This window comes from Octodon degus, unplaced genomic scaffold (genome assembly GCF_000260255.1).
Source record: "Octodon degus isolate 3935 unplaced genomic scaffold, OctDeg1.0 scaffold00171, whole genome shotgun sequence".
Taxonomy (NCBI): domain Eukaryota; kingdom Metazoa; phylum Chordata; class Mammalia; order Rodentia; family Octodontidae; genus Octodon; species Octodon degus.
The window spans coordinates 2,491,742-2,514,652 of record NW_004524747.1 but is presented as its reverse complement, the minus strand read 5'-3'; the positions used below and the strand labels follow the sequence as shown (position 1 = coordinate 2,514,652).

Sequence of the window (22,911 nt, the reverse complement as noted above, 5' to 3'; positions counted from 1 at the left end):
ATATTTGTAAAATATCAAAGCTTTTTTATATACCAATTTTAATTTAGGATTGGAATTAGGAATTGAAGAAATTTTAAGCACTTTTTAAAAAAAATCCTCATTATTGTAAATCTTGCAGAATTTTTTTAAGCAAAATTTTTTTTATCTTTAGGATGGACATAGCCTTTCATCTAATCACCTTAAGGGGAAAATGTAAAAACTTTTCTTTTAGTGGCAATTGTAATGGAGAGAGACAACCACTCTACTTCCAGCTTCTCTGCTAAACTCTATTCCTGGAGGAATGGCCTTTGTATCTCTCCAGGTGGGCAATCCAGCTGCCTTACCTGGAGGCCATCCATGCTTGCATTTGAAAAAGCTCTTTAAAATGCTTTTGCTTTAATCGACCAATCCCCATATTTTCTTTATTAATTTTAATATTTTATCAAAGAAAGAATGACCAGTTATGCAATATGAGTCTCCTGTGGTTTATACAATGCTTTTGGTGGATTAAATTATGACTTTGATTTCTCTGCATAATCAGCACCAATGACACAAGGCAAAAATCTGGAGACCTCATTTAAATGAGATTGTTGCAGCCTAGCAAGATTCCCACTGCACCCTGAGGCATAGATACATAGGCTCCAGTAGGAATAACTTGGGCCCCATTTGAGGAGTCAATAGGAATCTGAAGGAGGAACTGGGATCCAAACCTCCACTGTCCATTGTCACTTGCCAAAGTTCAAAGACCCTTGTGGCGGGGGAGGGGAAAGCTCCCTCATTCTTTGATGGGGCCGGGTTGGGCCCCATTGGATGTTTTCCTGAATGGATCGGCCTTCCACATCAGTTTTAGATCTGTAGTCACTTGCCCAATGGTACCCTTATCTACATCTAGTACAGGGACTGCAAGGTTTTATTGAAGAGACAGATAAAGGCTGTGTTCTCTTTGATGCAGCAGAATAGTTTCAGGCTAAATGTCCCTCATCCCCAGGACAGAAACAAACAACCTTACTTTTCTCCCTTTTTAGACTGTGGATGACTAACCTGAGTAATAGCCGCTGCCAAGTAATTGCCTCTTCCTATGAGGAGTCAATATCCACACAAATCCAAATCATCTCAGGAAGTATAGCCCGCTTTTTCTGGGCTCTTAAAGTCTCTTTACACCGTTTATTCACATTTTCGAAGGCCAATTGTTAAACTATTAATTTGCTTCCTTTGGTGTCACTGATAATCCTCTCTGTAGCTTGCAATAAATTGCAGCAAAATCTTGGAAAGGTGCATCAGGGGCTAGCCTAATAGAAGCCCAGTTAAAGAATGTTTCACTCTTCCAAAGGATTCCCCACAGGCCCTAAGGACAGCTATCTTAGTTTGGTCATATATTTGCAATGCAAAGGTAAGTTGATTGTTTGTGCTAGAAAAGCACCCTTTGCAATTAGCAAATCTTTTGTGATGGCTAAGTTTTGAACCTCACATTTTCAGCTGCCTGTTCCCTGCAATATTCAAAGAAATTTCCTTTCAACCATAATCTCCTGGATTCAAACATGCTTTAGCTCTTCCTTTCAGGTCATTTGGGGCCATAGTCTGTTTTCATGCCATTTCTACTCAAGTCAAGGGAAAGGGAGCAGTAGGGCCATAAGTAGCAACAGTGTGTTTCAATTCTTTTAAGGTTTTAAAAGGTATGGATTCATGAAGACCTATAACTTGTCTTGGATTATTAAGGACTAGAACTTCAGAAACAGGGCACAGTGTTGAAAATGCTCCATGCATTCCCCTGGCCATCTGGCCTCTTTTAATGCCAATTGCAAAGGAGATAAAGAAAATGGATCTACTTTCCTTAAGGCAGAAATTCCATCCTGTGACTCAGCGAAATTTCCCTGAATTGCCATGGCTGCGTTGGCAGCTTGTGGCTCCATAAAACCGTTTCAGAGTTTTGGTTTTGCCCAGATTTTAAGCATAGACACTATCTTGAGTCTAACAAATTTGTGATGCCAACAACATGCATAGCTAGTGCCAAGGCCATAGGATACCATAGTCATAAGCCTCCTACTTAGCACCAGGCACACAGGACTGTAGTTGGTGGTACCCAGCAACCTCTGTGGTTGGATGGTGCAAACTGATGCGCAGGTAGCTGGAGAATCCCAGTTGGGTCTGCCTAACACTGGAGTATGGGGGCCTCCCAGAGCCCAGTTTCTGCCCCTCCATGCAGTGGCCCAGTATGGCTTGGGACCACGGGCTCTCGATTTAAAAGAACTTTTTCCTTTTTTATCTAATTGAGCAAAGCTGCAGGGTTTAAACTCTATCTGCTGAACCTTTACCCTCCTTGTCCCATTTGCAACTTGAGTTTAAAACAGTATTCCACACTAATTCCTTTATGGTGGTCTTAAAAAGTAGCACAAATACAAAAACCAAAAAAAAATCAACAAACATGTTTATGTACATCTATCAACATCTACAGTCCTTGAAATTCTCTGTTTCCCATTTTTAACTCAATTGAACGTTTTCCTGTTAGGCTTCTCTCAATTTTTCTCTTTTTGTGCTCCCTTATCTCTCTGGCCTTAGTGAGCCCACTCCTAGCCCCATCCCCAAGTTTTACACCTAGTGCGCCAGCGCCAATGCACACCTGTGCGGACTACTGCTGGCTCCAATCAGTCCACTTCCCTCCCTTGTGTGCGCTCTCTGGAAGTGATTCCTGTGCCCACACATCTCCTACTGGGTGTCCCGTCTGGGCGCCAAATGTAGGAAACTGTTGGTCTTACTGTGAATGCTTCCATGCTGGGAGACAAGACGTCAGGAATGAAAAAGACAGACAAGAAGACAAAAGTTGGGCTAGGTAGTTGGTAGTCTGCCTGATGGGCAAGACTCACGCACCAGCACAATGAAACCTGTGCTTATTAATACTTGTTGCAAAGTTAGCAACATGCAGGCCGGGGAGATGGCTCAATAGAATAAGTGTTTGCCTGGCAAGAGCATGGGCCTGAGCTCAATCCCCAGTGCGGGGGGGGGGGGGGGGGACGGACGGACCACGAGACACAAGGTTGCTGAGTTACTAACAACCACCATTAACCAGTCAGGATGCTTATCTCAGGACTGAGGTAGCTTGTTTGCTTTAGGCACTGAGGCCTAGTCCTGCCTATACACCTCTGATTGATTTTCCAGCTTCCACAGCTCCCTACAGTGATGAATTTATGGGATCTTGATTAGTATAAGTTGCGGTGTAGATTTATTTTGGCCATAACTACTTGGAGTCTCAAATGTCTCACTTATCTATACATTAATGATTTTTTCCATGCTTGTGAAGTTTTCTGCCAGTACTCCTCAGAGCAGGTTCTTTATGATATTTGTGCTGATTCATCCATGTTTATTGACTCCAATTCATCTTATATTGCTCTTACTTATATCCTCATTCAGCTGTTGGATTGTTTTTTCATTGTCCCTCACTAATTTTAAGTTATTTTTCCTTTTGTAATCACTAACTGTGACCATGTCTTCTAGATCTGATATTCCATTTTGACTTTCCTTCACACAGTTTTATAATCTTTCAGTGGAATTTTTATTTTGAGATGTGTTTGAATCTATTTCATCAATTGCATTTATTTGTTATGCTTCCTATTTATGGTTTCCATCATCTTTGATGGAACCAGGGATTGAACTCAGGCCTTTGTGCTTGCCAGGGAAGCGCTTATTCTACTGAGCCATCTCCCTGGCCTCCATCATTATGGTATGCTCCTTTATTTTTTAAATCTATGAATCTTCCAGATTTGCTAAGCCAATGCTTCATTACATTCATCATCTATTATTTTACCTTTGAGATTACTCTGTTTTGATATACTGTATAGTCATAAACATATATATATATATATATATATATATATATATATATATATTTCTTCCACTGTTATTCCAGTGAATTCAGTTTGATGACTTCTGTTTTTTTCTGTCTTGTTGTCCCTTAGATTTATCCTTGCTCTAATAGAAGTCTGAATTTTGCTTCTGTATCTTATTTTCTATTTTTTAAATTTTAATTTGTTTTCTGTGCTATTGCTTTTATTTTTCTTATGTTACATAGCTTTGTGACTAGTGTTGAAGTTTCCTTAGAAAATGTCTATTGCTTTGAAATGCCTTCTAGGTGTAGGTGGCTGTTATTCTTTGTGTCTGTCCCAAAATACTATTTTTCCACTTTATTAGAGATGAAATATTGGGTGGATTTGGTTCAGCACCCAGTCCTTTTGGTACCAGGCTATGCAAACAATTGTAAGCCCAGATTATCAGTGTTATCTTATGAGTATGAACAACTGATTACTACAAGCATGGCATCTAGTATAAAGTAGCATAATTAGTAATAACAATATCATCAAGCATATCCTAGGTACTGATAATCTGTTGTGACTCTTAATTTGATATTTCTGACCCTAGGATCAGATCCATAGTTATATAACTACTTGCAACATAAACCCAGAACTTGTACGTGGTGAATTTCCCCTTGGTAGGGTGATTTCATTCTGCACAGAAATAAAATTGAAGAGGCATAGGGGCCAAAATAGAGTGATAGCTGAAGAGAAATATATTGGGAACAAGGCTGAAGGACTAAGGATGATCACCTGAATTTTGGGAAGCTGAAGAAAAGGACAGTACAGAAGGCACAGAGGACAAAGCCAAATAATTTGGGGGCAAAATGGAAAGATTACAGTGTCCATTCAGCTGTACATCTCAGAGAATACTAAAAGATTGGAGAAGAAATAGAGAATTAAGACACAGAAAACAAACAAAACAGTAGAAGTCAAAACCTATACAACACCCCCAAAATAATAAAGTAAAATACAAAAATAATGGGGGCCAGGAAGATGGCTTAGTAGAATAAGCGCTTGCCTGGCAAGTGCAAGGGCCTGAGTTCAATCCCTGGTTCTGCCAAAACTAATAATAATAATAATATTTAGAAATTCCTCTTGGTCTCCAAGTTTGGTGTTAGTTCCCTAGTCAAAGCAAGAATGTGTACTGAATGATTCTTCCAAGTCTATAGTACAATGACTGATAAATGTGGGGTTGATCTTGGCCACACTGCTGACTCCTCTCACACACATTGTGGGTAGGGCAAGAGGAATGCCCTTGTTTGCAACTAGCCAAGGCCATTTACCTATTGGCCATCAGGCAGGGGGTGACACCACTGTCTAGCACAAGGCTGCTTGCCTGCCGTGCTTTAGGTCATAGGGCAGGAGGTATGGGGTGCCCTTTTCCCTTCGCTGGAGTCTGGATTCCAGCTTATACTTGTCAGCCTGGTTCCCTCCACCAACTGCCAGCTTTCTATAGTGACTGGATAATCCACTCCCCTTCCCTCATTCTATAGTAGGACTTTGGCACAGAACAGACTTAGGGCTTTTCTGCTACTGGAGTTTAAGGTACCACCACTCTGGTAATAAGTAGCAGAGACAGGTAGAAAATTCATTTCATAGCTAAATTTTCACTCTTTCCATAGTAAAACTTAAAGTGTAATATTTCCGTAAGAATGATTTTTTTGGACTGACTCAGGTTGCCTTAAGAACAGGTCTTTTTAATGCAGGTGGAGGTGGGGTTCAAACCAGGGTATCCTGTGCCTGACTGCATTTGCACTAGCAGGCCCTTAAACAACTGAGTTAATCAGCAGGGCCCCTTGTAGTTTCAGTAAAATGTGTAAGTTATAGAGTTCTTCCACATGAGCAAAAAGTCAATGAGCCACAAGAACTTGTGCCATTTTAATTTGCATTTCTAGAATGGTCAGTGATGTGGAGCATTTTTTCATGTATTTATTTGCCTCTTGTATTTCTTCTGAGAAATGTGTATTCATCTCAGATGCCCATTTTTGAATTGGGTCTTTAAATTTTGGGGCCCTAATTTTTTTTTTACTTCTTTATATATTCTAGACCTAAGATTTTTGTTTGAGTGATTGTTGGTTAAGAGTTTTTCCAAATTTGTGAGTTGTCTTTTCACTCTGTTAACAATTTCTTTCTATGTGCAGACACTTCTCAATAAGAGGAGGACCCAGTTGTTGATTCTTTGAAGTATTTCCTGTGGTTTGATTTTTGTTTATGAACTACCTGCCTACCCCTATGTTTTCAAGATTTCCACCTACTATCTCTTCCAGGAGATTTAGTGTTTCTGGTTGAATGTTTAGATCTTTAATCCATTTTTACTTTAGTTTTGTGCATGGTGATAGACCTGGGTCTAGCTTTAATTTTCAGCATGTGGAGAGCCAGTTTTTCCAGCACCATTTGTTGAGAGGCTGTTTTTCTTCCAGTGAACATGTTTGGCTCCTTTGTCAAGGATAAGGTAGCTGAGTGTGTTTGTAGTTGTATCTGCATCTTCTAATCTGTTACATTGATCCTTGTGTCTGTTTTTTTTGCCAGTACCATGCTGATTTTATCAAAGCTTTGTGGTATAATTTCAAGTCAGGGATTATAATGCCTTGTCTTTGTTGCCCAGGATTACTTTTGCTATTCTAGGTCTTTTGTGGTTCCAAATAAATTTTAAGAATATTTTCTCTAGATCTGTTAGGTTTGTTGATTTTTTTTACATTTTCAAATATCTATTACTATAGAAAACACGTTGCACTGATCCCTTCACATCACCCCTTACATCCAACACAGCTCATCACTCTTGCTGTTATCTCAGTTCTCCAAATCCTATTTTGCACCTTTACAACATGTGATCAAAAATACAAGGAATACTGCTGCTGAGTGCCATCTAACAGAAAGAATGTTAAAAAAAATCTTTCAATGTGGCCTCACCCACCTAATTAACCAGATGTATGACCATGCAACCTCTAGCTCTCTCAAGCTTGAAATGATGTTCCCAGAAAGAATGGCTATCATGAAGAAATCAACTAATAATAAATGCTGGAGAGGCTGTGGGGTAAAATGAACCCTCTCCACTGCTTGTGGGAATGTAGACTGGTACAACTACCAGGATAATTAGTGTGGCGACTCCTCAAGAAACTTGGACCAAAAAATTCCATTCAATCCACTTGTCCCCCTACTGAGAACTTTTCCCAGAAGACCTGAAAACATCATACCATGATCATGTATGTGCACCCATGTTTATAGCAGCACATTTTGTCATAGCCACATCTTGGAAGCAACCAAACTGTCCGTCACCTGAGGAATGGATGAAAAAGATGTGGTATTGGGCTGGGGAAATAGCTCAGTATAATAAGTGCTTGCCTGGCAAGCACAACGTCCTGAGTTCAATCCCTAGTACCACAAAAAAGTGGTATTTTTATATAGTGGAGTATTACTCAGCTATAAAGAAAGACAAATTTGAAGCCTTCATAGGTAAGTGGATGCAACTAGGGGCTATACTCACTCCTAAGTGAAATAAACCAGACCCACATGTGTAAATATTGTATTGTCTCCCTAGTGTGGGAACCTGAAAGGAGAAATAAAACTTGAAAGGTATAACAGATGTAGTAAAACAGAAAGAAACAGCACTTAAAGATTAGACAGTGAAGAGAGAAAAGAGTAAAGATAGGAAAAAGAGGGGAAAAATGTGCAAGTATAGATACAGGATGGCTGAAGTGATTATACTGAAAATCTCCATGTCTTTTGAAAATAGCAGTTAATGTGTAGAATGTTCAGTTTGCCTGACTGTATGCTTATATCTGCAGTCTGAGCAGTTACATTGACAAGAGCAATGTGTAATACAATAAACCAAGCTTGAATATCTGACATCTTGGTCTCTTAAATGTGTACTGTTTCTAATTTCATATCAATTATTATTATATTCTTTTAAAAATATACTGTAAAAATGGTAAAGAATAAAAGACAAGAATAAAAATTTAAGGTTTCTTGAAAGCAAGTGGTAATGTCCAATCACATGTCCAATCTTATGATAGCTGCTAATGTGAGCAACAGATATGATGATAAAATAGATAATATATCCACCATTGCTAACCAGCTATTCTTAGTTTGAAAATCTGTAACATATGTACTGCTGCATGTTGCCGTTTCTTTATTTTTGATTTTTGTTCTTGCTTTGCTTTTACTTTTCAAAATAAAATTAAATAAAAAAACTTGTGCTATTATCTGAAAATAGTATGTGTGCTTGTTCTTTATTCTTTTCTCCTCAAGATATTACTTTTTTTCATGGAATAACTTGTTAAGTACTTGAAGAAATGAATTGTAGTTTTTGTAAAACTCTTTTTGGAAAACACTCCTGTCTGTCTTTCTCTCCATCCCAAACATGCATGTGTCTGTCTGTCTATCTATCTATCTATCTATCATCTATCTTCTATTTTATCGTCTATGTATTCTATCATGTATATATTATCTAACTATCCACGTATCTAAGGAGGGAAAAGTAAGTAGGATAGTAAGAAATACACAAAACTTGAAAAAACATTACTGAAAGACAAAGTATACTTGGATGAGTTGAAAGATATATTTTACCCTTAGATAGGGAAGACTCGGATTGTAAAGATGTCAGTTATATCCAAGTAAATTTAAATATTTACTGCAATCCAAATAAACTATCAATTTTATATGAATGAAAATATTCCTATGAAAAATAAATGAGCAAAATACCCAGGAATCTTTTAAAAAATTAAAATGTTAATACATTAAGATGCCTTATAAGGTATCAAAAGTTAAAAGTGTTATACTACTCAATCAATCAATAGGCAAATAGGACAGAAGAAAAATTCAGAAATAGACTCAAATAGATTTTTTTTGATGTTACCAGGAATTGAACTCAGGACCTTGTGCTTGCCAGGCAAGCACTTATTCCACTGAACTATATCCCCAGCCCTCAAATAGAATTTACGTATGTATTTATTTATTTAAAGTTGAGAATCATTTTTTTTTTTTTGGCTGGTTCAGGCTGCCTTTAGGGCAGGTCTGATAATGCAGGGGGAGGTGGGGATTGAGTCCTGGTATCCTGTGCCTGATTGCATTTGCATGAGCAGGCGCTTAAACAACTGAGCTTACCGGCAGGCCCTCTCAAATAGAATTTAGACCCAAACAGAATTTATTACAGCGTATTTCAAATTGATGTGCTAAAAATAAATTTTTAATGAACAATTTCAGAGGAAGATATTTGGATCTATATCTTATACCATACACCAGGCTAAACAATTTAAGTTTAGGTAGAAACTACAAAGGTACTGGAAAAATAAACATTAATTTATTCGTTATTTTGGAATGAGAGAAGTCTATTTATTTATTTATTTATTTATTTATTTATTTTGTGGAAGCGGGGATTAAACTCAGGCCCTTGTTCTTGCCAGGCAACTGCTTTTTCTGCTGAGCCATCTCCCCGGCCCAGAGAGAAGTCCTTTTAAACTAGCTCAAAATACAGAAACCGCTTTTCCGGTTTCCTCAGCGCAAGGAATTAAGAGCGGGAAAGTCTCCCGCGGCACCCGAGAGCCTGCGCGGGAATCAGAGCAAGCGGCGGAAGTTTTTAGAGACTGGAGTTGAGAAGTATGACCTTCAGAAGGTCACGTGCTTCTCGGGCACCATCAGGCTTAAGGCCACAACCCGCCCCAAGTTCTCCGTGTGTGTCCTGGGGGACCAGTAGCACTGCTACGAGGCCAAGGCTGTGGACATCCCCCACATGGACATTGAGGCTCTGAAAAAGCTCAACAAGAATAAGAAGCTGTTTAAAAAGCTGGTCAAGAATTACGATGCCTTTCTGGCTTCCCAGTCTCTGACCAAGCAGATCCCACGAATCCCAGGACCGGCCTCAAAAAGGCTGGCAAGTTCCATTCCCTGCTGACCCACAAGGAAAACATAGTGGCCAAAGTTGACAAAGTGAAGTCCACGATCAAATTCCAGATGCAGAAGGTCCTGTGTCTGGCTGTGGCTGTTGGTCATGTGAAGATGACAGATGAAGAGCTTGTGTACAACATCCACCTGGCTGTCAACTTCCTGCTGTCACAGCTCAGGAAGAATTGGCAGAATGTCCGGGCCCTTTATATCAAGAGCACTATGGGAAAACCCCAGGGCCTGTATTAGGACAATCCTAATAAATGTCAGTGCCACCAAAAAAAAAAAAAGTAAAATAAATGAATAAATAATACAGAAACCACTAAGAAAATATTTAGTATGTTTAAAATAAAATAAATAAAAAATACAGAAACCACCAAGAAAATATTTGATATTTTTAATCACATAAAAATGCATTTGTATGGCAAAAATTTCCTAAGTAGTGTAAAAAAGAGAAATAGAAAAATCATTGCCATCTTATCAAAAAGAGTTACCCTATTTCATTGAAAAAGTATGGACAATGCTATGGAAAAATTGGCATAGGATATCAGCAGAAAATTGAAAGAAATGCTACAGTCCCTTAGAAATGTAAACAGGTGGTCAAGCTCCTTCAGAAGATAAAAAATTCAAGTTAAAACTCTTGTGTAATATTAATTCTTACCTACTATCTCAGAAATAATCCAAAATTATTACAATACACTGGATGAGGATTTGGGAAAAGTGGGAATAACTCCTATGGAGGTTTATGTGGGAATTCGCATCGTAATTAAAAACCTAATTTCTTTTTGGCCCAACAATCTCACTTTGGAAATCTGGATATCTGTCCTATAGAAATCCTGTATGTATGTGTATATAGTTACATATATGCCCTGACATAAGTGCAAAGTATGCCATCTCATGTAATAATAAACAAAAACCTAAATGTAAAATACTGCAAGCTGAATCTATAACAGAAATGAAGGTTGTTATGTACTTATAGGAGGAGATTTCCATGATATATTTTTATTAAAAATATTTTAAAAGGACCAGACAAATAGCTCAGCAGATTAAAGCGCCTGCTTAATGCACTGGGTGGGGGAAGTAGGGTTGTTGTGCAAGCAGTGGTAGGTCGGGAGGGGAAGGGTTGTTCACCAGGGCACACTGATACTGCTATTGAGATTGGCATGGTGGCGCTCGCCTATAATCCCAGCACTTGGGAGGCTGTAAACAGGAATCATTATGAGTCCGATCTAGTAGTGAGACCCTGAACACCCTGTCCTAAATACAAAAAAATACATATATTAATATTTTAATGTGAAATCCTATACCCACAAATTTTCTTTTGTATTCTTAATAGAGGAATTAAAAGATATAGTCATACTTTCTTGCATTTACCTAAGAAAATATTTAAAAAGAAATTAATAAAATTGTTATACTGACAGAAAATGGGAAAAGAGTGTATGGTGGCAAAGTTAAATGCTTATTCTGCCAATGTACCTTTAGTTTATTTTCAGCTTTAAACTATGTAAATGTAGTAGAAAATACCCCCCGCCCAAGAGTATGTTTTTCAGTTACTCTTCTCTTACTGCTGAGACAAAATACACAGCACCCAAAATGAAGTAAGTAAAGATTTATTTAGCTAACATTTTGTGGACGTTTCAGTCCATAACAGCTGGCTTCAAGGCAAACTGGCACTTGGCACAGAGCAGTCATTCAGGTCGGCAGAAAAAGTGGAAAAAACAAAGGAAGTGGCAGCAGCTCACTCAAGAAGCAAGCCTCTGTCCCCTCTTCATATAAGGCTATATTTGCCAATTCTTTTACTTTTTTCTACAAACAATAACTTAAGGCAACCTGAGCCAGCCCCCCCAAAAAAATCCTTCTAAAAACAATAGAAAAAAATCAACTTTAAAAAGGAAATGTACTTAAATGAAAACATTATGGTTTATAATACGTTTGAAATCTCGTATAATTGTTATAACCATTTTATCAAAGTTATAACCGTTTTATCAAAGTTCTTTACGCTTAATAATCATATTTACACAACAAAAGTTAGTCGACACTTAAGATTTCAAAAAAAAATTCTTAAGTACAAATCTGTTAAAGGGGGGGGAAGTCAAGCATTAAAAAAAAAAAAAAAAAAAAAACTTCTTTTATACCTGAAGTTCTATGTGAGGCAGTTTATGGCTAAATCTTTCAGTCCCAAGACTCGGCCGTGGTTGTGAGGTTGTGACGGACCTTGCATTCGATATGAGTTCTTGTGTATCTGCCGCAGTCCTTGCAACAGGAACCTCTGTCCTTACTGTCCCTCAGCGAGGAGCGGAGAACCCCGAGCGATTCCAGTTCCCCAGGTCACTTTACCTCATGCAGAAGAAGTCCGCAGCTGTTCAAGTTTGTGTTTCAATTGTTCTTGCCGCTTCCTCAACGAGTCCTTTTCTGAAAGGAGATTTTGCTCCTCGGCTTGGACAGATAAGACATAGGCTGTGGCTTTTTTAAGGATTACTACCTTGGAAGCCTTTTCATTATTTTCCAATTCTGGGATCTGATCACGCAGGGCAAAAAAGCTCCTTCTCAGCACATTTCTCCTTTGACGCTCCAAGACGTTGTGTGTCAGCCTCTTGTCATTCTCCTCCGTGTCTGAGGACGTGGGGCTGACACACCTGCGGTTGTTGCTGATTTGTTTCAGGACTCTGCCACTGTCCAACTTAGCCCTCTTGGCAGCGGGATAGTCCTTTCTTGGGGACGCGGGCGCAGCGTAATTGTGCTGATGGGTGGAGACGTGACACCACTTGAGGACCAAGGGGCTGTGGGCAGGCTTGCTGTGCCCTCCAGGGGAAGACCCAGGTTCTGACCTTTTGTCAGGGAGCTGCCTCCTTTCCACCAAGACCACATCGACTTCTTCCGCATCTTGTTGCTGTTCTTCAAAGTCTTTGCAGGTGGTGGGCTGGGTCTCCTCGTGGAGCACCAGAGGCTCGGGGCTGGCCCGTGGGGAGGACTCGGTGGAGGACAGCGGAGAATCTGAGGACTGTGAGAAGGCGGACGAGTCGGTCGAGACACAGGGTTCGGGCGAGCTAACGTCGTTGAGCGGGTAGTGGAAGACCACCGAGGGGTCGACACACTCAGACGCGGCGGCGCTCAGGTCCTGCAGGTACAGGCTGGAGGTGGCGCTGACGCCCTGGCTGCGGGCGAGGCTCGGGTTGGCGCTGTCTTCACGCGCAGCCTGGTACGAGGCCAGCTTTTCCGAGAGGAGCTTGGCGGCAGCCGAGACGCCGCTCCACATGCAGTCCTGGATGATGATGTTCTTGATGAAGGTCTCGTCGTCCGGGTCGCAGATGAAGCTCTGGTTCACCGTGTTGCCGCCAAGAAGCTCGGTCACCATCTCCAGCTGGTCTGCAGCGGAGAAGCTGCCTCCGCCGCCGCCGTCGTCTCCCCCGTGGGAGAAGGACCCGACGGCCAAGTAGGAGAGCGAGCAGAACCCGGAGCGGCGGCTGGGGGACAGAGGCGGGGTAGGCAGTAGCTCGAATTTCTTCCAGATATCCTCGCTGGGCGTGGGCGGCTGCAGCTCGCTCTGCTGCTGCTGCTGGTACAAGTTCTCCTCCTCGTCGCAATAGAAATACGGCTGCACCAATTCGTAGTCCAGGTCGCAGTTCCTGCTGGCGAAGCTGACGTTGATGGGCATCGTGGCGGCGGCTGGGTTTTCCACGACCCAAAGGAAATCAGCCTTCCAGCAGCGGCGAGGAGCGCCTTTCAGAGGCGTTGGTCCCAGTCGAGGCTGGAAAGTATCCCCACTTAGAATAAATAGCTTCCCGCGTTTTCGCCGGGTGTTTGTCTTAAATCCCAGGTCAAAGTGTCTGCCCGCTGCAAAACGCGCAAAGTTTCTCCGACGAGGCGCGCGCACTACTGGCCGACGGTGGGGTCAGCGGAAGGGCGGGGAGGGAGCGGCAGGCCCCAGGCGAAGCCGCTGTGGGTCCGGGTCTCCTCCCCAGGAGCGCGGCTGTACTCCCACGGCTCTTCCACCACCCCGCAGGGCCCGTCTGCTCGCTCCTTCAGCCTCTAGTTGGAATTGGAACTGGGAGAGCCCCTCCTCACATTGTAATGCAGATTACCTGCCCCAGGGCGGGTGCAGCCCCCACACCCACAATAATCAATAACAAACTCCAGAAGCCGCCCCATGAGTGCAGGAGGCTTGGGGGGGGTCACCTATACACAAACCAAACAGTATACTTCAGTTTGTGTTAGCTGCCCAGGTAACAGTTCCTGTTAAGTTTTTACTTCTGTTTCTTAGAAAGTGCTGTTCGTTGTGATGCATATTCTAAGAACCAATCAAAGACAGCCAGGTACTCTACCTCTGTACTCCCCTTTGAAACTCCGTAAAAACCTCCCTTCCTGAGCTTTTGAGGCTTGACATTTTGGGAATGATCCCAATTAGTGCCCTTTAATGTAAATAAACCTACCTCCAAATCCTTGGTGTCCTTTTGGTGTTTCTGTATTCCATAGCATCAATATATTATTTATTTTTAAAAGATGATGATGAAAGTTTTTTTTTTTTAATTTGCTTTGTCTATTTTCTCTTGTTCCTTTAGATGGTTTACCTGTTTGATCTCTTATTAAAACTGACATTACCATTGAGAGGTCTCAAAATGCCAAATTTGTAAATAGTCCATAGAATTTCCATTTTTCAAGAAGGATGATTAGTGTTAATGGCAGCATTCGAAGAGCAGAGAAGGGGTGAGGTAATATCCCTTCCTTCATTCTAGTTTTTTGAAAAGTGTGCTATTTGGAAGTCCTGGTCATATGAGGAATCTTCAGAGTGAATCATACTAGGCTGATATCACACACTGAGTTTGTGTCACAGTTTGAAAAGATAGAAATGATGAAATATCACAAATTCAAATTTCTGAAGTCTAAAATCCCCAAAGTCCAAAAATCTCTAAAATTCAATTCTGGAAAACATACTTAAAAATTTATGTACGTTTTAAAAATGGGATTAATTTGAGAAATATAAAACACAAGAAAATATTTCATAGGCAGCTTTACCTAATAAAATAGATAACAGTAGCATGCATATTTTTTCAAATATAAACATTATTTATTAATCACTTTTCTGTTCCTGGGACTAAACAGATAACACTCATAATTTACAGGATAATGACTTTATTTTGATTCAGGGATTTAGTGAACTGTGTTAATAGTCAACTGCATGGAAGGCAGAAATGTGTGGTAGAAGGGCATGGGAAAGCGAAGATGGTAAACTGCACTGAGGAAACAGACAAAGGGAGAGGGGGGAGGAAAGGAGCAAGGGAGGGAGAGATAGGAGGAGAGGAGAGGAGAGGGGAGGGGAGGAGAGGAAAGGGTGGGAGGGGAAGAGGGGAGGAGGAGGAGAGGGGAGGGGGAGGGAAGAAGAGAGGAGAGGGGAAGGGAGGAAAGGGGAGAGAAGGAGAGGAGAGAGGAGGGGGAGGGGAAGAGAGAAGGAGAGGAGGAGAGGAGAGGAGAGAAGAGGGGAGGAGAGAGGGAGAAAGGGAGAAAAGGAGTTGGCAGGGGAAAGAATATATGCCTTCTTGGTCCTTTATACTCCTTGTGGCCCATCTCCTCAAAACCAGGTCATACTTCCTAACAACACATTCATCTATGGTTTCATCAATAGATTACTGGTGACTATACCTCGCCCATGATCCAATCACCTTCTAAAAGCCCTACCTCTAAACACAGGAGTCTATGAATGGGATATTTTATATCTACACCATAATGAATAACATACATAGTAGTGTAAACATAAATATTCAGGTGTAGTAGTGGCAGTCAATCATACAGGTAATATAAGATGCATTATTTTTTTTCTTTTTTTTTCCGGAACTGGGGATTGAACTCAGGCCCTTGTGCTTGCCAGGGAAGCGCTTATTCCACTGAGCAATCTCCCTGGCCCAGAAGGATTTTTTTTTTTTGGCTGGCTCAGAATGCCTTCAGGGCATGTTTGGCTGGCTGGAGTTGTGGGGATGAACCACAGCAACCTAAGGCTGACTGCTTTGTTGAAGCATTCTATTCATACAAATAGGTTAAAAAGCTAAATTATCGTATATTACTATGGTTGGTAATTGTAGGTACCAGACTTTTGAATATAATCATCTGACATATGATGAACAACCTAGATACTTTTTTTTAAAATTAATTTATTTTATTTTATTTGTGTGTGTGTGTGTGTGGCCAGCTCAGCCCACCTGGGGGCAGCAGGGCTGGCTGGCATGTGGTGCTAGGGGGACTGAACCGCGGTCCCTGTGCTTTGTGCTTTGCTAAGCTTGTTCTAAGTAGGTGCTTTAGACCACTGAGCCATCTCACCAGCCCCTAGATACTTTTTTTGAATGCTTTAATACGGGAACTTTAATAGGTACATACTGGGCTAGGGAGATGGCTCAGTAGAATAAGTGCTTCCTTGGCAAGTGCAGGGACCTCAGTTCAATCCCCGGTTCCTCAAAAAAAAAAAAAAGGTGCATAATGTAACTGATATAGAGAACCTCCAAATGACATAGGGAAAAATAGTCTCCGGACCTGACCTGGATGAAGTTCGTGTTCTCTAAAACGAAAGAATGAATTTTAAGAACAAATGGAGGTTATGAGGGACAGGAGGGGGGGGGGTAAACTGTTTCTTCCAGGGACTTTTATAGTGTAAAACCATGGGAAACTAAGGTGGAGAGAATGGGAACTCGCTTAGGTGGATGTGGGGTGGGACAAAACTATGGTCAACCAATGAGATTACAAGCACCATTGTTCAAGTAAAATTGATTAGGCCCAGGACCAAATGGGGAAGGGAGTCACGTAGCAAGTGGACATGAATGTAAAACAAGACTTTATTTGGTGGCCTTCAGACAATGATTCTTCCTGAGTAATGATCAATCCTGGATGCCAGTCTTTAGGGAGGTTTGCATTTGTTTGGTCTTTGAGTGGCTCACAGCAGGAGCATCTGTCCTTCCCATAGTTGTAAGGTGTCTGGTCTTTGTTATCTCCTTGGAGGGCCTGTCCCTGTCTGACTGCCTATAATATTTCTATCTAACTTGGTTGCTTGCAACATAACGGTAAATAGTGCATATGAGCAGGAAGTTAAGGAAGAGTTGCCAACTGCTCATGCCTACTTAGTATTCTTCTCCTTCTTCAGCTTCTGCTTCCATGGATTTCACACTCTCCTCTTCATTATCCTCCTGCCCAGTCAGATCCTCCCAGGCCTCAGAGAACTCTTCCTCCATGCCTTCTCCCACATACCGGTGCACAAAGGCCCGCTTGGCACACATGAGATCGAACTTGCGGTCCAGGCCTCAACGATGGCAGTGGTGTTGCTCAGCGTGCACATGGCCCACTGCCAGGTCTCCCCCTGGAACCACAGTCTGGAGTTGGTAGTTAATGCACACCTTGAATTCAGTGGGGCACTAGTCCACAAAATGGGTGGTGCACTTGGTATTGATGGTAGTGACGGCAGCATTGACATTTTTGGGAACCATGTCTCCCCTGTACAACATGCAACAGGCCATGTACTTGCCATGGCAAGGGTCATACTTGACCATCTGATTGGCTGGCTTGAAGCAGGCATTGGTGATCTCAGCCACTGACAGCTGCTTGTGGTAGGCCTTCTTGGCAGAGATGACTGGGGCATAGGTGGCCAGGGGGAAGTGGATGTGGGGGTACAGCACCAGGTTTGTCTGGAACTTGGTTAAGCCCACATTCAGGGTCCTGCTGAAGTGCAGGGAGGCCATGAGGGAGGACACGATCTGCCCTATCAGATGATTGAGGTTGTTGTAGGTGGGACGCTCGATGTCCAGGTTGCGCCGGCAAATGTCATAGATGGCTTTGTTGTCCACCATGAAGACATAGTCCAAGTGTTCCAGGGTCGTGTACCTGGTCAGGATGGAGTTGTAGGGCTCCACGACAGCTGTGGACACCTGGGGCGCTGGGTAAATGGCAAACTCCAGCTTGGACTTCTTAGCGGAGTCCACCAAGAGCCGTCCATGAGCAGAGAGGCAAACCTGGAGCTGGTGCCACCTCCAAAGCTGTGGAAGATGAGGAAGCCGTGCAGGCCTGTGCTCAGATCCACGAGCTTGCGGAGACGGTCCAGGACCAGGTCTACGATCTCCTTGCCAATGGTATGATGCCCTCTGGCATAATTACTAGCTTCATCTTCCTTCCCTGTGATCAGCTGCTCTGGGTGGAAGAGCTGTCAGTAGGCCCCATATGCACTTTATCTGCCACCGTGGGCTCCAGGTCCACAAACACTGCTCTGGGCATGTGCTTGCCAGCCCCAGTCTCACTGAAGAACATGTTGAATGAGTCGTTCCCGCCAGCAATGGTTTTGTCACTAGGCATCTGAGCAGGAGGCTGGATTCCATGTTCAAGGCACTACAATTCCCAGCAGGCATTGCCGATCTGGACACCAGCCTGCCCCACGTGGATAGAGATACACTCCCTCATGACGATTCCTGCCGGGTAAACACGGCTCTTTCGCTTTACCTAAGGTAGGTATTTTAATGAGATCAACCCAAAACCATGAGGGAGTCACTATTGCCACTGTACATGCAGTCAACTAAAAACCCAAGATCTCAAGAAATGTTCTTTCATAAATGCAGATATACTTAAAGGACGTCTTTTTGTTTATTGAAGAAGTTTTACCATTTTCAATGATATGGTCACCTTTGTGGTAACAATTTGCAGAGTCATTTTGCAAAAAAATACACACAACGATCAAATCCTTTAAAAATTTACACAATTTATGACTCTAGTAATGGAAGTGATGTAGAGATAAAATTTTAAAAAATACAAGGGCCGGCTAAATTCCTCAGCGGGATTAAAGCCGCTGCAAGCAGGCACAGGGGCTGGGCCTGCTGTGACGGCCCCGCCCCCAGGGCCCTCTGAGAGGGCGATTGAGACCGAGCATGGTGGCGCCGCCTGATAGCCCATCTCTTTGGAGGCTGTAAACAGGCGGATCACTATGAGTGTGATCTAGTAGTGAGATCCTGAACATCCTGGATCCTTCCCTAAAATACAGAAAAGAAATTAAAAACACAGCGAGTTGTGAATAATAGTAGTGGGAAATTAAAATATTAGGGGAAAACTAGAAAAGGGAGAACTTTTCTAAAAACAACCCCCTAAAGCAAACCTAACCCACAAGAAAAACAAAAGAAAACTCTAAACAACAAAACAAAACAAAAAACTGAAATGGAAAAATTGACATATATCGTAGTGTATTTCAACAATAATTAAGGGCAATTGCACTGAAATAGTCTTTAAGAACTGGGCAGTTTTCATAATCATTAACTGTGTTTTGAAGTCTTGCATTGTGATAATTTACTGCTTTTTATTTGTAGGGCTTGATTGCCTTGGAAAATATGTACACATTCATTTTCCACATGACTACTCTTTTTGAAATTCTTCTATAATTTAATATACACTGACATGAAAATTCTCTTTTAAATTTCTTTTCTTTGGTGGCATGCTTCCATACCATTTTGGTTACTCAGACACACATCCTGTTTGTATTCATATACAGACGACAAATTTGGCAGAAACCGTATTGATGATAGAATAGTAACACCATTGTGTAAGTGTCTTCTCATCCTACTGTGCACATAAATCTTTCTAAAACACCCAGTTAATTTGCTATTTTTGTTAAACAAATGTAGTTTAAAGTTGTTAAGAGATCCTAGAATTTTACCAGCTAGAAGGAATTTCAATGCAGAAAATTTACAAATGACACATTTTAAAGTATTTCCCCTTGTTCTGTTGTGTGGCCAATTCCTTCTCCAGAATCCGCTTTTCTATATCACTTGTATTACTTTTTGTTCATTGGATATTGTAGCTTAGAAATTTCAGTTTTCAAATGTTTATATTCTGGATTTCAATCTTGGGACTCTAATTTTCAGGACTTTAGACTTTACGGATTTAAAGCTCTAGGGACTTTGGTCCTGCATAATTTTTACATTCCATATTATAACATTTGGGATCATATTTTTCCGGGTTATGATTAGTACAATTTCTTCTTTCTCCTTCATTTTTAAAATCATTGTCTACTTTATTGTGGCAAAATATACATTTTATTAAACTTTTCGTTTTAGCCATTTGGCAGTGGAGACTTCAGAGGCATTAGCTACTTTGAAGTGGTCGTGCAACCATCTCCACCACCCATTTCCAGAAGTTGTTCCTCTTCAGAAGAAGAGACTCTCTAGTTAATAAACAGTAGTGCTCCATTCCCTCCTTCCTTCCCTTGTCCCTGATGTAGACCATTCTATTTTGACCTCTGTGAACTTCGTTATATTAGGTACCTGTTTAGGTTACTTTTCTTAGTTGGACAAAATACCTGACATCCAAATTTAAGTGAGGAAAAGTTCATGTAGCTCACACTTTGTAGGGATTTCTGTCCATAATCAGCTGGCTCCAAGGCACCAGAAATGGCATATAAGCATTGCAGAAGAGAAACAGTTCATGGCTGGCACAGTGTAGCAAAGCAAGCAAGTGAGAACTTCAGTTATTTTCTATCACTTATATCTTATCCAGGGCACTTAGAGTGGGTGGCACTTATACCAGTAATTCGAGGGCCTTTGATTCTACCATTGCATCATGAATTAATTCTAGCATCACACACTCTAAATCCAGCCATCTCTGAAAAGGCCACACCTATGACTGCATGAGTCTTTGGGGAGGGGCACCTAAACACAAGCCCTAAGTGCACCTCATATTAAGTGGAATCATATGATACTTTTTTTTGTATTTTAGGGTCTATTGGGTGTTCAGGATCTCACTACTAGATTGGACTCATAGTGATCCACCTGTTTATAGCTTCCCAAGAGCAGGGATTACAGGCATGTGCCAGCATGCCCAGTCTCAATTGCTGCCTCAGCATGCCCTGGGGACAGGGCCAGCACAACAGGCCCTGGGATCAAACCTCAGCCCCTGCACCTGCTTGCAGGTGCTTTAATCCACTGAGCTATTTGACCAACCTGATGCTTGTTCTTTGATGTCTGATTTATTGCACTTATCATAATGTCTATTCTCTTATTGTTATAGTTGGATTACCTCTAACTTTGTAATACATTTAAAATCAAGAAGTATTAGATATCCAACCTTGTTATATTTTAGGATTATTTTTGCTGTTTGAGGTATCTTGGGATTCCATATGATGTTTAGGATGAATTCTGGCAAAATGTTATTGTCATGTTGATAAAGATTTCAGTGTAACTGTAGATCACAATGGGTAGTAACAATCTTAACAGGCTTAAGTCTTCCAGTCCATGTATGCATTTGTTTTTACCATATTATCTATCTTCTTCAATTCCTTTCATTAGCATTTTAAAATTATCAATATAAAAGTTTCACTTCCTTGGTTAACTTATTTTTATTTTTGATTACTTCTGTAAGTTCATGCTTTTTAATGCTATTATAAATGATATTATTATTTTTATTTTTATTTTTTGGTGGAACCGGAGATTGAACTCAGGCCCCTGCCCTTGCCAGGTAAGTGCTTATTTTACTGAGCCACCTCCCCAGCTCCTGTCTTTATTTTTTAATTGCTCATTGTTAGTATAAATAAAAGCAACTTATGTTTGTGTGTTGATTTTGTGTTCTGCAAGTTGGATAAATTCATATATTAGTTCTTACAGATTTATAGTTATTTGGCTTTTAATTTGTTACTTTCTGTTCTGTTCTTCCATTTCCTCTTCTGTGAAATGGTGGTAATAACAGCGTCTAATTCATAGGCTCAATGTTAAGACAATACAAAATGATTTATATACTTAGTGATTTAGTGTGTGCATTCTGGTGGTCATATATTCAACGTTGGGTACTATATATTTTAAATTTATAGAAAAACTGTGATCCAGATAACTGTAATCTTATAAATTCATTGATTATATGAGATGAAATGAAAATATTAATTGAAAGAAAAAGATGAACTAACAGGTTTTGTTATGACATGGCAAAATTTAGAGGACAGTAGAGTACTTAAGTTTGAAACGCTATGATATATCTCAAAGATCTCTCTCTCTTGAAAAAGCAATAGTTATGCAACTTTAAGACTTTTTCCTCTTACCTTGCCTATCAGTGTTTCAAAGACCTTAAGGTGAAGCTTTAACCTGTGTTCTCTTTTTGTTCATCAACTTAATAGCTACTTCCTGGAAAAGACATTTTACTGAAGTAAAGATACAAGCCCACGACTGTGACTGCCAGTATACCTCACAATACATCTCCCCTACAGATACACGTAGATGCTTGTGTTCAGAGGAGGCACTATATTTCCTTTATGTTGAGAATGGTCAATGCTGAGGTTTTTAAACATTACTGCCATTTTTGTGGATTACTACACAAAGTGGGATAAGCCTGGCTTGCCAGCAACAAGGATGAAAAGTAGAGTGAAGTAAAGTGATCAAAAATTAGAAAAAGAGGGCCAGGGAGATGGCTCAGTGGAATAAGCGCTTCCCTGGCAAGCGCAAGGGCCTGAGTTCAATCCCTGGTTCCACCAAAAAAAAAATAATAATAACAGAAAAAGATGCACTGACACACAAGAGAAGCAGGTGAAGGATGAAAAACTTGCCCATAATTATTTTTTGCTACTTTTTCCAGGCGAGTTTTAAGTGTTTTGAATAATTGAAATCTGTTCTATGATTGCAATGTGAAGGGATCTGGCCCATCAGGAATATAAGGCTGTGCTGCTCTGTTCAACACATTCCAGGCCACTGGATGTCATCTTTTGCTAGTCTCTGAGGTTTGTGTTTGCTGCCTTTGTACTTGTGCTGCACTACCTAAATGGGAGTCACTTATGAGCCACAATTTTATTTTTTGTCACATATGCCTAACATCAGCAAAAGGTAATGAGTTAGCATTTTATTTAAATTAATTTAAGATTAATCTACTTTTATTATTTATTTATTTATTTTTCTTTTCTGTATTTAAGGTAGAGTCTATAAGGTCTACAGGGACTCACTACATAGATTGGACTCTAGTGATTCTCCTGTTTTCAGCCTCTCAAATTCTGGGATTACAGGCACTCACTACCAAGCCCAGTCTCAATTGCAATCCCAGCACACCCCCAGGGGCGGGGCTGGCACAACACACGGGGATCAAACCCCAGCCACTGTGCCCTTCCTAAGCAGGCACTTTAGTCCACTGAGCTCTCAGACCAGCCTAAGATTAATCTATTTTTAAAAGCTTAATTTTGTTTTAAGCTATAATTTTCTGTGTATACATGAGTTAATTAATTAAT

The 22,911-nt window shown here is 40.9% G+C and overlaps 3 pseudogenes; 1 reads left to right on the top strand and 2 right to left on the bottom strand.

Annotated features, from left to right (window-relative positions):
• Positions 1–280: 280 nt before the first annotated feature.
• Positions 281–9,953, top strand: LOC101577393 (annotated as a pseudogene).
• Positions 9,954–12,042: 2,089 nt separating this feature from the next.
• Positions 12,043–13,392, bottom strand: LOC101576987 (annotated as a pseudogene).
• Positions 13,393–16,804: 3,412 nt separating this feature from the next.
• On the bottom strand, positions 16,805–18,131 carry LOC101559772 (annotated as a pseudogene).
• Positions 18,132–22,911: the final 4,780 nt, after the last annotated feature.